The sequence below is a fragment of the Tiliqua scincoides genome, chromosome 3, assembly GCF_035046505.1.
Source record: "Tiliqua scincoides isolate rTilSci1 chromosome 3, rTilSci1.hap2, whole genome shotgun sequence".
NCBI lineage: Eukaryota > Metazoa > Chordata > Lepidosauria > Squamata > Scincidae > Tiliqua > Tiliqua scincoides.
The window spans coordinates 54,554,209-54,565,790 of NC_089823.1; the positions used below are offsets into that span (position 1 = coordinate 54,554,209).

Below are 11,582 nucleotides of genomic sequence, written 5' to 3' on the forward strand. Positions count from 1 at the left end.
TCCTTTGCTCAGGTGAATTAAAAACAGCCTTGCTGACCTTTGTGACGTTAAGATAGAGTCATTGAGATGAAATCCAACAATCAGTCTCTCTCCAGGCCCCTAGAAAGGATGATCTTTCTTTCACTGTTCAGGGGGAAGGGAGGGGGTCATTTGGAGAGAATGATTGATGAATTGTCAGCTGGCTGCCCTCTCTCTAACTATTGTAAAGGACTGTTTTCCTTTAATTTAAAGAGCCCTTCTCATCATGTTGAGATAAAATCTCTACAACAGTAAGGAAAGCATTTTAAAGGGGTGCATTTTTCCCCTTCTCCAGGGATCAGCACATTCCTTCTCATTTGCAGTGGCCATTCGTGTTGAGTCAAATCTGTGTATAAAAAATCCGTGTATAACAAGGTTGGACCTGTACTTGCTTGCACTAACAGAATGTATAGAATAAAGCACATGTTTGATTTAGTGCACTCTATCTTTTACTACCTCTTCCTCCGGCCCAGTAACCTTTATTTTTCTTTCTACCTTTTTCCATTGCCCCACCTCTTCTCTTTCTTCTTCGCCTCAGAGTGCAATCCTGAGCGCTCGTTTGGCTGCTGCAGGTCCCCTTTGCTGGCCCAGGAGTGTCATTAATGTGCTGTGCAGCAAGGTGGCACCTCCTTGAGAGCGGGGCAAGCTACTGCACAGGCCTGCATCGGTCCACAGAGCAGGCCAAAGCAGGTGAGTTCACACTGGCTAAGGGAGGCTGGTGTGGAGGGTGGAAGAGGGTGGCAGGAGGGACCCATGGAGGTGGGGAGGAGGCAATTTTGGGCAGAGGGAAGATTAGATGGGCCCAGGAGAGGTTAGAACTAGCTGTGGCACCACAGGCTGAATCCTAACCACCCTCCTAGCCAGTTGGGTATCACACCAGACTGCTCAGAGTTTTCACCAGCGATTTTGCTGGTGCAGATCTGAGTACATATAGGGGTGACTGGGGCTCAACCAGGAAAATACCTCCTCACTCAGAGTTGCACTCCAGTCAGCATCTACCTTGTGCTGCATACAGCACAGGTCACTCAGCCTGCCTGTTCCAGTGCAAGTTAGGATTGGCTGCCCATCTTCTACTCCAGTTTCCTTTCCTCTCTTCAATTCTTCCTTTGTTTTCCTATTTGACCACTTGCCCTGTTTTCCTTTTCTTTTTGCTTCCAAATGTGATCATGACCCTTATGTGTCTGTCTCCATGTTCCCAATTTAACCCCTTTCTCTCTCTGTCTTAAATCTGACAAGTTTACTTTTCCACTACCTGTTCTCTGTCTGGTGCTCTGTAACTTGCCCTTTTCTTTCCTTCTTACCTCAGCTTTTCTTAGAAAACTGGTTGCTCCTTTTCTTTTACCTCATCTGTTGCATATGTGACAAGGGAAGGAAAATGACCTATATGTGCAACCCAATCCTACCTGAAATGAGAGCTTCCTGGACTTAAGTTTATCAGAGTCAAACTTTCTAACCTGGACGTGATTCTCATTGTCTCCAGAAGTGAGCAGGAACTTTCAATTGTCTTCCTTATTGCATCACACCTTCAGCTCAGAACATGACTTACTGGATGGCCTTTCTCCACAGCGATTCACCACTACCTGCTCTTTGATCATTGACTCCTGTTGATCCAAGCATCTCACAGCTCACATCTAAGCAACAGGTTAATGCTGCGTTCATTAATAGTCCTATGGTATTTCATGGCTATCTGCTCATGAAGAGCATCGGTGTCAGCCAGTTCAAGCACTGGGACCTATCAAAGGTCTCATCTGTGCAACCAACTCTGAGCTGTCAACTGTGAGTGCCAGTGTTAGCAGTGCTGCTCAATGGGCCATCATGGTCTGGGCAAGGGGCACCATAGAGGACGCAGAGTATAGCTTTGTCCCAGGCTCCCAACAACCTTCTCTGCCAGGACTGAATTTGTTCCTTTCTGGCTGGATCTTCATCAGGAAGGTTTTGCATCTCTGACTTCAAGCCCCACTGACCTTACCTGGGAGTTCAGCTGGGCATCTATTTGTTGTCCTACCTCCCAAGATTAGCATTGGCTGTTTCTGTTCAATGGGGAGAAAATGAAACCTCTTATTCTCTCTTCTTTATTGTTATATATTGCTTTTGATGTCCCTGTTCTGAGTAGTGGCACTGAAAAAAAACAACAGTTTCTAGCCTTTGCTCAAATTTTATTCATCACTAGTATAAAGATAATCAGCACCTTTCAAAAATTAAAGGCATTTGATGTTTAATTTCACACTGGAAAGTTGATCTCACTGAGAACCCGAATGAAAGACTTGTTAGAAGAGGCCAACTATTGTGTTTTTATTAGAAATTCAGTCATGGATGACATATAGAGATGTTATTCCAGACACTCAATCTTAATTTGTTTAGAAATGGACCATTGACTTTGGTATCCTGGCACTAAAATGAATGATTTAAGAATCTAATTATAAAGAAAGGTTCCTTTTAGCTTCTATAATCACAGCAAGGTTCTTATAATCACGACCACCCTCTTTTGAAGTATTTTTTTTTATGCAGCCAAACTTAATTATAACTGAGTTACAATAGGAAAGAATACCTTCAAAACCCATTCAGGATCCAGTTTGAATGTAGTGACTGGTACATTAAAACATTCATGTGCTCTATACAATCAGCATGAATAGAATGCTCACAAAGTCAACTTTGTCTTTTGTTGTATTAAACAAGTCCAAAACCTTCCTTCTCATCTCTTTCAGAGAGAAGCTGCTGAGCTCAACTGTAGATTTACAGGATGTAGAGATGTGAAACTGAAGACAAAGCTCAGACACAGAGTAGAAATTATGGAGGGATCTTGGTGACATTTTCAGCTGAAAAGTATGTAACAATGCAAGACTGAAGATCTGATATATATGCAAAAGATCCTCCTTATGGAAAAAAGAACCTATTATTATTATTATTTACATTTGGGCCCTCTGCATAATGAACAGCCATGATGTTTGGATACTAATCATCACAGTGGATGGAAGCTGCTTGAGATGGCAAACCAGAAGTGTCAAACTCATTTCATACAGCAGGCCAAATAAACTTCATGATGCCTGCTGAGGCCTGGAAGTGACATCATTAGCAGGAAGTGATGAGAAATAAGCACTTTTTTCTCACTTAGGATATCATTCAGCTGCAAATGTCAGAAGGGAAAATACACAAACCTTGATCATATTTTCAAGATATGGGAGAGTCCCACTTATCATGTGGCTGCCCTTCCAGCAGTGATAGCACAGCTCAGCAACAGATAAGAGCTGATAGTGGCACTGGGAGAACCTGAGGACTGGATAAAGAGCTTCCATGGGCCACATCTGCCCCGGGGCTTATGTCTGACACCCCTGTGGTAAACCATTCATGTTCAACCATTCACCATATGGCCCTGATGACTTTCTCTTCATAACCCCAAACTTTTTTTTTAAAATGGCATCCATAATTTACTGATTGGATTCGAAATTAGCCCCATCATTTCTGACATGGAGCTCTTTTAAACTGCTTTCATGACTCTGGCATCTTGAAGAGTAGCTCTGCTGCCTAACAGGTCAAGTTTACCCACAATTAAGATGTTTATGAAATTATTCTTGTCTGAATTTCTCCTGAGATTTGGGTGTTCCAAATTAGAACCCTGAGAGTGATAACTCCTTAAGAATGGAAATCTATGGCAGTTGACTGGTACTGGGCAATTCAAGGGTTCCATCTTGCGGGCACGGACCATAAACCTTTGAGCAATTTGGCTGACCTCTGATGCCAGTTCTGCATAGAACCTATGATAGTACATCACATATGTGCACTGTAAGTAAAGAGCAAGTATGGTTAAGATACAGTGTGATGGATATAAATACATAGGTCAGAAATATATTTAGTAAGATAATTGGAAAGGTAATAGCCAGGCAGCCTTTTAGATACTGCAGGGTAAAGCTGACATTCTCATTGCCTCCAATGTGAACTGAGGGCAAATGCCTTCCCAACCTCTGTTCTGTAAAGTAGAAGTTAGATTGTGCTAGACTTTCTAGTGGTTTCTGCACAGACAACATGTTTATGTGCACATTATGAAAGGTTAAATGGAAAACTCTGGGAGCAGAGCCGGCAAAGCGTTTTGCTCTAGCAGGGAGCCTCTAGCAGCATTTGTTCTTCAAATACTTGAACATCTAACCAGAATGAATTTGAAGTAAAGCCTTTCTGTCTATGTCAAACTTCTCTTAGGCCTTTTGTATGCAAACCATGTCCCTATTAGAAAGAGATAAAGGAAAACAATTGAGTTGAAATATTGCTGCTTTTTCTAATGTGGATGGGATTAAACGGTGCTGATTATTTGTATTCCTTCCCAGCAAAATGCATTGTTGGTTTTAACACAAATAACATTAATTTTTCTGTGATTGGCTGTTTTGGCAGCCAGTTAGCTTATGATAGTCTCCTTTACTGTAAAACACACACACACAGCCAGCATAAATCGTACACTCTGGAGTAGATTTGATCTAACAGTGTTTTTACCCAAGCATATCCAGTGAGTCATACGGAAAATGAAGTTAATCACTAAACTGAGTTCAGAGCACTTGTTCTTATTATGCTTACATTACCAGAGTACAGATAAATGTACACACGGGGGGGGGGAGACATGAAATGGTCCTAATATTTTTTATTGATGTATTTTTAAAAACAGATTTGAATTCTTACTTATTGCTTACTTTAACTTGCTGGGATACATATTCAGCCTGCATGAATAAGGCAGTTGCAATGCTGTCAACCAAGGGTACTGCAACTTGGAACTCCACCCAATGCCTCCCTGGATCCACACTCTTGCCACCTCTACAGAAAAGAAACCCCTGGCTTACTTTGCTTCTGGTACAGTTTTTTCAGCAAAAGTGGAAGTGCAGGACTTCCAGTTTTATTTAAAGGGACTACGTAAATCAAGGAGGAAATCAGTGAATCTGTAAATCAGTCCAGAAGTCCTGCGCCTCCATGTTTGAAGAAACTGTGCCACGATCAAGGTAACGAGAAATATGATCCACATTCCAGTTGCTTTTAGGTGCAGATTGGAGAGAGAAGGTGGCAGGCTGGAGAGAGAAGCAGTGGTGGCAGATTTGGGATGAAGGGTACCCCAAATCTGCCATCTTCTCACCCTCCCCCAAATCAACCAATGATGCAACACACATCACTTAGCCTCATGGATAGACTGCCACAACTGGACACTTCATGACAAGAAGAATGAGAAATAGATGACCCCTAGCTTAGAACTCAGAGGGGGACATAAGCCTTATTCTCTGATCCTCAATATCAGTATATACTGAATGCACCAAGGGGTAGCAAGATCATACCTACTCCATGCCCTGACTTGTTCAGCAGAAAATGGGAATGAAGCACTATATACATCCAACCAGGGACAGGAGGTCAAAGGAGGCAGAACCTCACCTGTCTTGTCAGACTCCAATGTAAATAGCCTCTCATGCTTGTTACTATACAAGGAGAGACTAGAGCTTGTAGCAGTGAGAGCTCAGCCTACTCTACAATTGGGCGACCACTCAAAAACTGGATGGAGCACATGCACAATCACAGGGGAGGCTGAGATGTTGCTGCCACAAGCTCTAGTCTTTCCCTGGATCACACTGCCAGCTCATGGTTAGCTTGTCATCTACTAAAATGCCTTTATCTTTTTACATGCACTACTGCTCAGAGAAACATCCTCAGACTTAATATATGTACTTCTGACTTTTTCTACCCTTCCTATAAGTGTGGAATTTATCATTAGCCCCGTTGAGGTTCATTTTGTTTGCATCTGAACAGTTTCCAAATTGAAATGAAGAGGCTTGAGCTTTTACAAATTTGTGCTTGGAATGAATGCAATAACTCAACTGGTGGCCCATCCTATTCACTAGCTATGCCTGCACAGGGGCCACTGAGCTGGCGCTAGGTGTTACAAAGGTGCCATAAAGCATGTTTGCAGCACCACATGAGTAAGGAGCCCTGGCAGGAAAGCCTGTGCCTTCCACTGGTGCATATCCGAGCAGCCCCATTGAGTAGGCTGGGGCTTGACTTGAAGAAAGAGAACATTTGTTCTATTACCTTGGGGAGACTTCCAGCCTGCTCAAACCCAGCACTGGATACAGCGTGGGCTGTATGACTCACTGCGCCTGTGCTGGATAAGACTGGGCTGCCCGACAGGTATTCCTAATATGGAAGAGTCTACAAATGCATGGCTGTATGCCAACATAAGAAGAGCCCTGCTGGATCAAACCCAGGGCCCATCTAGTCCAGCTTCCTGTATCTCTCAGCGGCCCATCAGATGCCTCAGGGAGCACACAAGGTACTTGCATCTCACTGCCACTCCCCTGCATCTGACATTCTCTTTATTCTCACAGCCCCCAACATAACTGAACTAATTGAATAACTCTTTGAACTCATTAAATAACTCCATTCTCACCCCCTACTGAACCTTTAGAGGCTAAAGTTGGGATCAGTGACATGATCCCCTTCTGCTTCCATGTATTCACTATTCACTCATACTGAATAAGAAAATGGTATTTACCTGTGCAGAGACAGAGAAGAGTTGCCAAAAGAGTTGATTCACCATTGCATGGTGCAAGACAACTGCTAAATTTTAAAGGCACTACATCAAGGAAGAGCACTTCTGTCTGAATCATCAAAGACCACACGACAACAAGCAGTAGTGAATCAGAGAAACCACATACTAAAGTCCAGAAGCTCAGAGTCAAGAAGAGATCAAAATGTAATTGCAAAAGCACTATAAATATTGCTGCAAAGTCATTTAAAAATACACATCAGCAAACCTCAAAGTCTCAGACACAATAAATAAAGGACAGTGTGGATCCAGGGAAAACAGTCACATAAACAGAGAGGGGAGAGAATCATCTACAAATCCTGTAATTGGAATTGATCAAAATGTGTTGACCAAAATAGTTTTGCAATGTTATTGGACTTTGGTACTGAAGGGTCTCTTCTGGGTTTTCCCAGTGAAGGGAAGAGCTCACATGAATAGCATGAATATTTATGGAAAAACAAAGCCAAACAGAAGTTATACGGATAAGTGATGATGGGTCACTTATGACGGATAAGGATGAGGGGTCCAATCCTAATCAAATTTCCAACACTAATACATCTGCAATACAGTCACAAGGTAAGGAAACAAACATTCCCTTACCTTAAGGAAGCCTCCATGACTGTCCCCCCACTGCAGGATGTGGTACGCGCCCCATTGGCAGAGCTGAATCACGGATGGAAAATTGGATAGGACTGGGGCCAAACGCTGCAATCCAATACATATTTTCATGGAGTGTCCTATTGCACTCATTGAGGTTTACTTCTGTGTAGACATGCCTAGGATTGCTCTGTAAGCCTATTCTAAGGAATGAAGAGCACACTATCAATTCTACCCATCCTCTAAGATAATGGTTGCTTCCAAAGTTTTCTCCTTTAGCACTGATGAGGCATTTTTGCAGTTAGCCGAAAATGGAATTCAAGTGGAGGTTCCACATGGTATTTAATATATGTGGAATTCCTATCCCCATGGCCAAGATATACAACCCAATTCTATCCACACTTTCCTGGGAGTAAACCCCATTGACTCTAATGGGACTTAACTTCTGAGTAGACATGCATAGGATTGGGCTGATAATGTTCATGCACAGGTAAGTCCCATTCAACAAAGGTTCCCTGTAACTTTAATTTGAAGTTTCTGCCTTGTGTTTTCTACTTCTAATTACTTCTTATTCAACACAACTTTGATTGTGTTAATTGTCTTCTAACTGGCTGGTTCTTATTCCTACAAGGGAAGGCCTTTGATTACTTTCTTCTCATTTCCCCTCACCCTTTTTTAATTTCAAAAGAGCACTATATCTAATCCAGGTTTTGCAGGTCCTGACTAAGCTAATGGAAGCAATCAGTGTTTTTTTATGACTATGACCTCCATCCCCATTAACTAGTACAATTCCAAAGTCTAGATCAAGTAAAGAAGGGCTGCTTTTAAAGCAGATAGACCTGCTGTGGGTGAGAGCTAGCAAGATGCAATGTTTAGTAGGGTTAGAAAGGTTTGGGTTCAAATTCCCACCCTTGGCCATGAAGCTCATGGGGTGACCTTGGGCCAGTTGCTATCTTGCAGCCATCTACCTGATAGGATAGTTGCTGGAATGAAATAAGAATTGTGCATGTGTCTCTGAGTTCTTTGGAGAAATTGTGCAGCAAACATAATTTCAACAAGAAAGACAAGGTGTTTCAAGTATAATAATGATTTTTATCTCTGCAAAATGGTGTATTTTAGCATACTTCCCCTGCACTGCTTCACAAGGCTGTAGTTGCTACTGTATTTTAAGTCAGGAAAGGGACATACAGTTGTTTAGTATGAGTCATAACAGAGGGAATAATGTCAAACTATTTGTATCAATTAAAAACATAATTGATACCATTTCAGATTTCAGTACTGTTGGTTGAATCATCCGAATTGTGGCTACATATTTGTGAAAGATCTAATATTGAACTGAAATTCCACCAGCTGTCTCTGGGCTGGGGAGAGAACCAGTTCATGTAATATTTGAGTGGAGTGAGAGCAGCTTCAGCATAGCTGCAACTTTGCCATTCAAATAAAGTCTATTTTTTAAAGTTATTTTAAATGCATATTCTGGCTCTCACTACAGTGGCTCCAAGGCAGCTAACATTTCTTTTTAAAAAAGCATTTAGTAAAATGCAAATTATGAATCATAAAACAGATAATTTTAAAAAGATAATCTAGAATGAACAGAGCAGAGACATTTCCTCCATTCAGTCTAAAGACGCAAGAAATCAGCCTTTCTTTTTTTACACAAATGCTAGAAGACAAAAGGGAACAAGGGAGTATGAAACTCAGAGGGGAGGGAGTCCTAGAGCCTGGGTGCCATCACAGAGAAGGACCTGCCTCATGTTTATCAGTTGCGTTTTAGAAGGTGGTGGCAAATGGAGCAGACCTTCTGACTTGGGGAAGGTGGCCATTCAGCTTCCTTGTTTCCTTTGGTGCTAACCCAGAGAGTTCAGGCTATCAACAGACAGCCCAGAGCTTTCAGTCAGGGTAGAGATGCCTAACACAGGAATTGACTGTAGTTTGCTGACTCCTCCAAGGTTCCCACAGTAAGTGGGCAAATGTTCTACAGGGTAGGTCCTCCTGCAGGGCTATGATAGGGTTTGGAGTGCACTGGGGTTCCTGGGGGGAAGGAATACCAAGTTTCTTCAGGCACTGAGATTCCCATGTAAAGCGTCCCCTCCCTTTCGGCTTCCAAGCCAGTCTTCTCCACTTTGCTCTCACCTTCCCAAATGACTCGGAAGTCGAGGGGCCACTTTACATGGGCATTCTAGCATTTGAAGACACTTAACTGCTTTGTGTGTCCCCCTTCCAGGAACATCATTGTTATATTGATTGAATTTATTTAATGCATGTGGCCAACTTATATTCCAAGATTTGTTTTGTGTATTTATTGGGAGGGTGTGAGGGCAAGAACCAAGCTGTTTAGGATTGTGAAAGGAAGTAATCAGGGTTGTCAGACAACAAGAACAACAACAACAAATGATTACTTCCTGCTCCCACATTGCCCTACCTTTCAACCACCCTCTTTTCAACCATCAAGACGTACAGTTCAGCCCTGGTTAGGGAACAAGATCTGTGAGCAAGGTCGTGATTACTCTGCGTCTCCTCTTTAAAGCATTTTACGTTATTTATACTTATTGCTCAAAGAACGTGGAGTTGGTAACTTACCATAGTAAGCAGTTTCTTTTTTTATTGGATTCCTTATTCGCTTTTAAATCTCAGTGCAGCTAAATTCCCTGCAGTGTATGAGTGCAGATAGATTTCCTGACACTTTGTGCTTATCAGCGACATGGCTTGCTTGTAAGAGCGCTTGCTATAAAGCTGTCCAAGGTTTAAAAAAAAAAATTAGAGCAGCAATTCTTGCAACTTGGGAGACGCGGAGGTGGCAATGAATTGTCACAAAAACGGGCCGCATGCCCTAAGAAAGTGGGACTGGTGCCTTGGCAAATGAAAAGCATTGCACATGCCATTCCCATAGTCACAGGGAAACAGAGGAGTATCTACATCTATCGCTTGCCATATGCTACCGTAGTGCCATTACTTTTGCAGCAGTAAGGTGAATCTAATGAGAGAAAAGTGTTTAAGCTGTAAATGAGAAAATGGCCATGGAATGCCAAGGTACTCTGAAGCCATTTGTCAACTCTGTGCATGGCCATAATTCCATCTCATAAAGAGACAGAAGAAGGGGTGTTGAAAATCTGTTTTTCTTTATATGGGTGTGCGTGAATGAGTGACATCCCAAAGACATACGTAGTATAATTGTCCTTCCTACAAAGCTGCTAAAGCCCACTGTTTATGGATGTGTGAGCAAACTGAGCGTTTCAGTAAAAAGGCTGAAAGGCTTAAAAAAAACTCTTCTTCTGAAACCATGACCAAATGCATAGTTTTAATCTTCTGACAGAATAAAGGAATATAGTGTCAGAGAATGTACTTTTAAATGCCAATGATGACTTCAGTGGATAAAATTTAAACACATTCTCCAGTCTGCCATTTAGGTTAGCATTTAAACTTTGCTAGGTACAGTCAAAGCAGAATAAATTTGGTTGGCAACCTTCAGTCTTAAAAGACTATGGGTCAAGCCTACAGCACCCGGTATTCCCAGGCAGTCTCCCATCCAAGTACTAACCAGGCCTGACCCTGCTTAGTTTCTGAGATCAGATGAGATCAGGCATGTGCAAGGTAACAGTTGTGGTCAAAAACAGCGTAAATGAGCAAATAAAGAGAGTAAAGAAGGATCTTTTTGCAAAAGCACTGGCTTTAGGTCACTTCCAGACCTGGGGGTTTCACCAGTACACAATCACTGCTTTTCCACTTCAATTTGCAAGTGTCAACACAATTAGACTTCCACTCTTGCAGCCAGGAGGTCAGACCCTTCATCCTAGCCCCAAATGTGTGAGAGTGATTGTTATCAGAGGCATGTGTTAAAGGGTTAAGCACTCTCTTCTCAAAGTGAACAGATACAATGGAGGACAGAGTGCCTATACCTTTAACCATTGTTAAAGGCCCTCCTCTGTTGGATCTTGAACTCCATGTCAGGCCAGAAGTCCCAACACAGAATCTCTCAGGTCTGCGCTAGCCAGCGCAGACTTGAGAAGCCCCATTGCAGGGCTTGGGGCTTTCCCTGAGGAGAATTCCAGCAGTGCCACGAGGCCACAGGATGCAGCAATAACCGCTTTGGCACCACTGCACCTGGCGGCAGCACCGCCTTTAGGATTGGGCTAACCCTGGCCTACTTGTGGTTCTTCTGTTTGTAAGTTTGCTGGAAGCCTTAATCAACTTCTCATTTGAGTCATTGTCTTCAGAGCGCTGTGGACCAAAATCTTGTGACTTTTTCCTTAACATGAATATGTATGAAGGCTTCTAACAGCATTAAGATATATCAATTTCCTCCAAGGACTTTATCCTCTTTGGAAATTAAGCATTAGAAGTATTTCTTTTGAATATGTAACAAAGATGTACAATATATAGGTCGCAGTAAAATGGGCACTAGAAGAAAATAAGGGTTGTTGAA

At 42.3% G+C, this 11,582-nt stretch overlaps 1 pseudogene; it reads right to left on the reverse strand.

The window, feature by feature from the left end:
* Positions 1-10,648: 10,648 nt before the first annotated feature.
* LOC136646899 (5S ribosomal RNA) lies at positions 10,649-10,765 on the reverse strand (annotated as a pseudogene).
* Between the last annotated feature and the right edge of the window lie 817 nt (positions 10,766-11,582).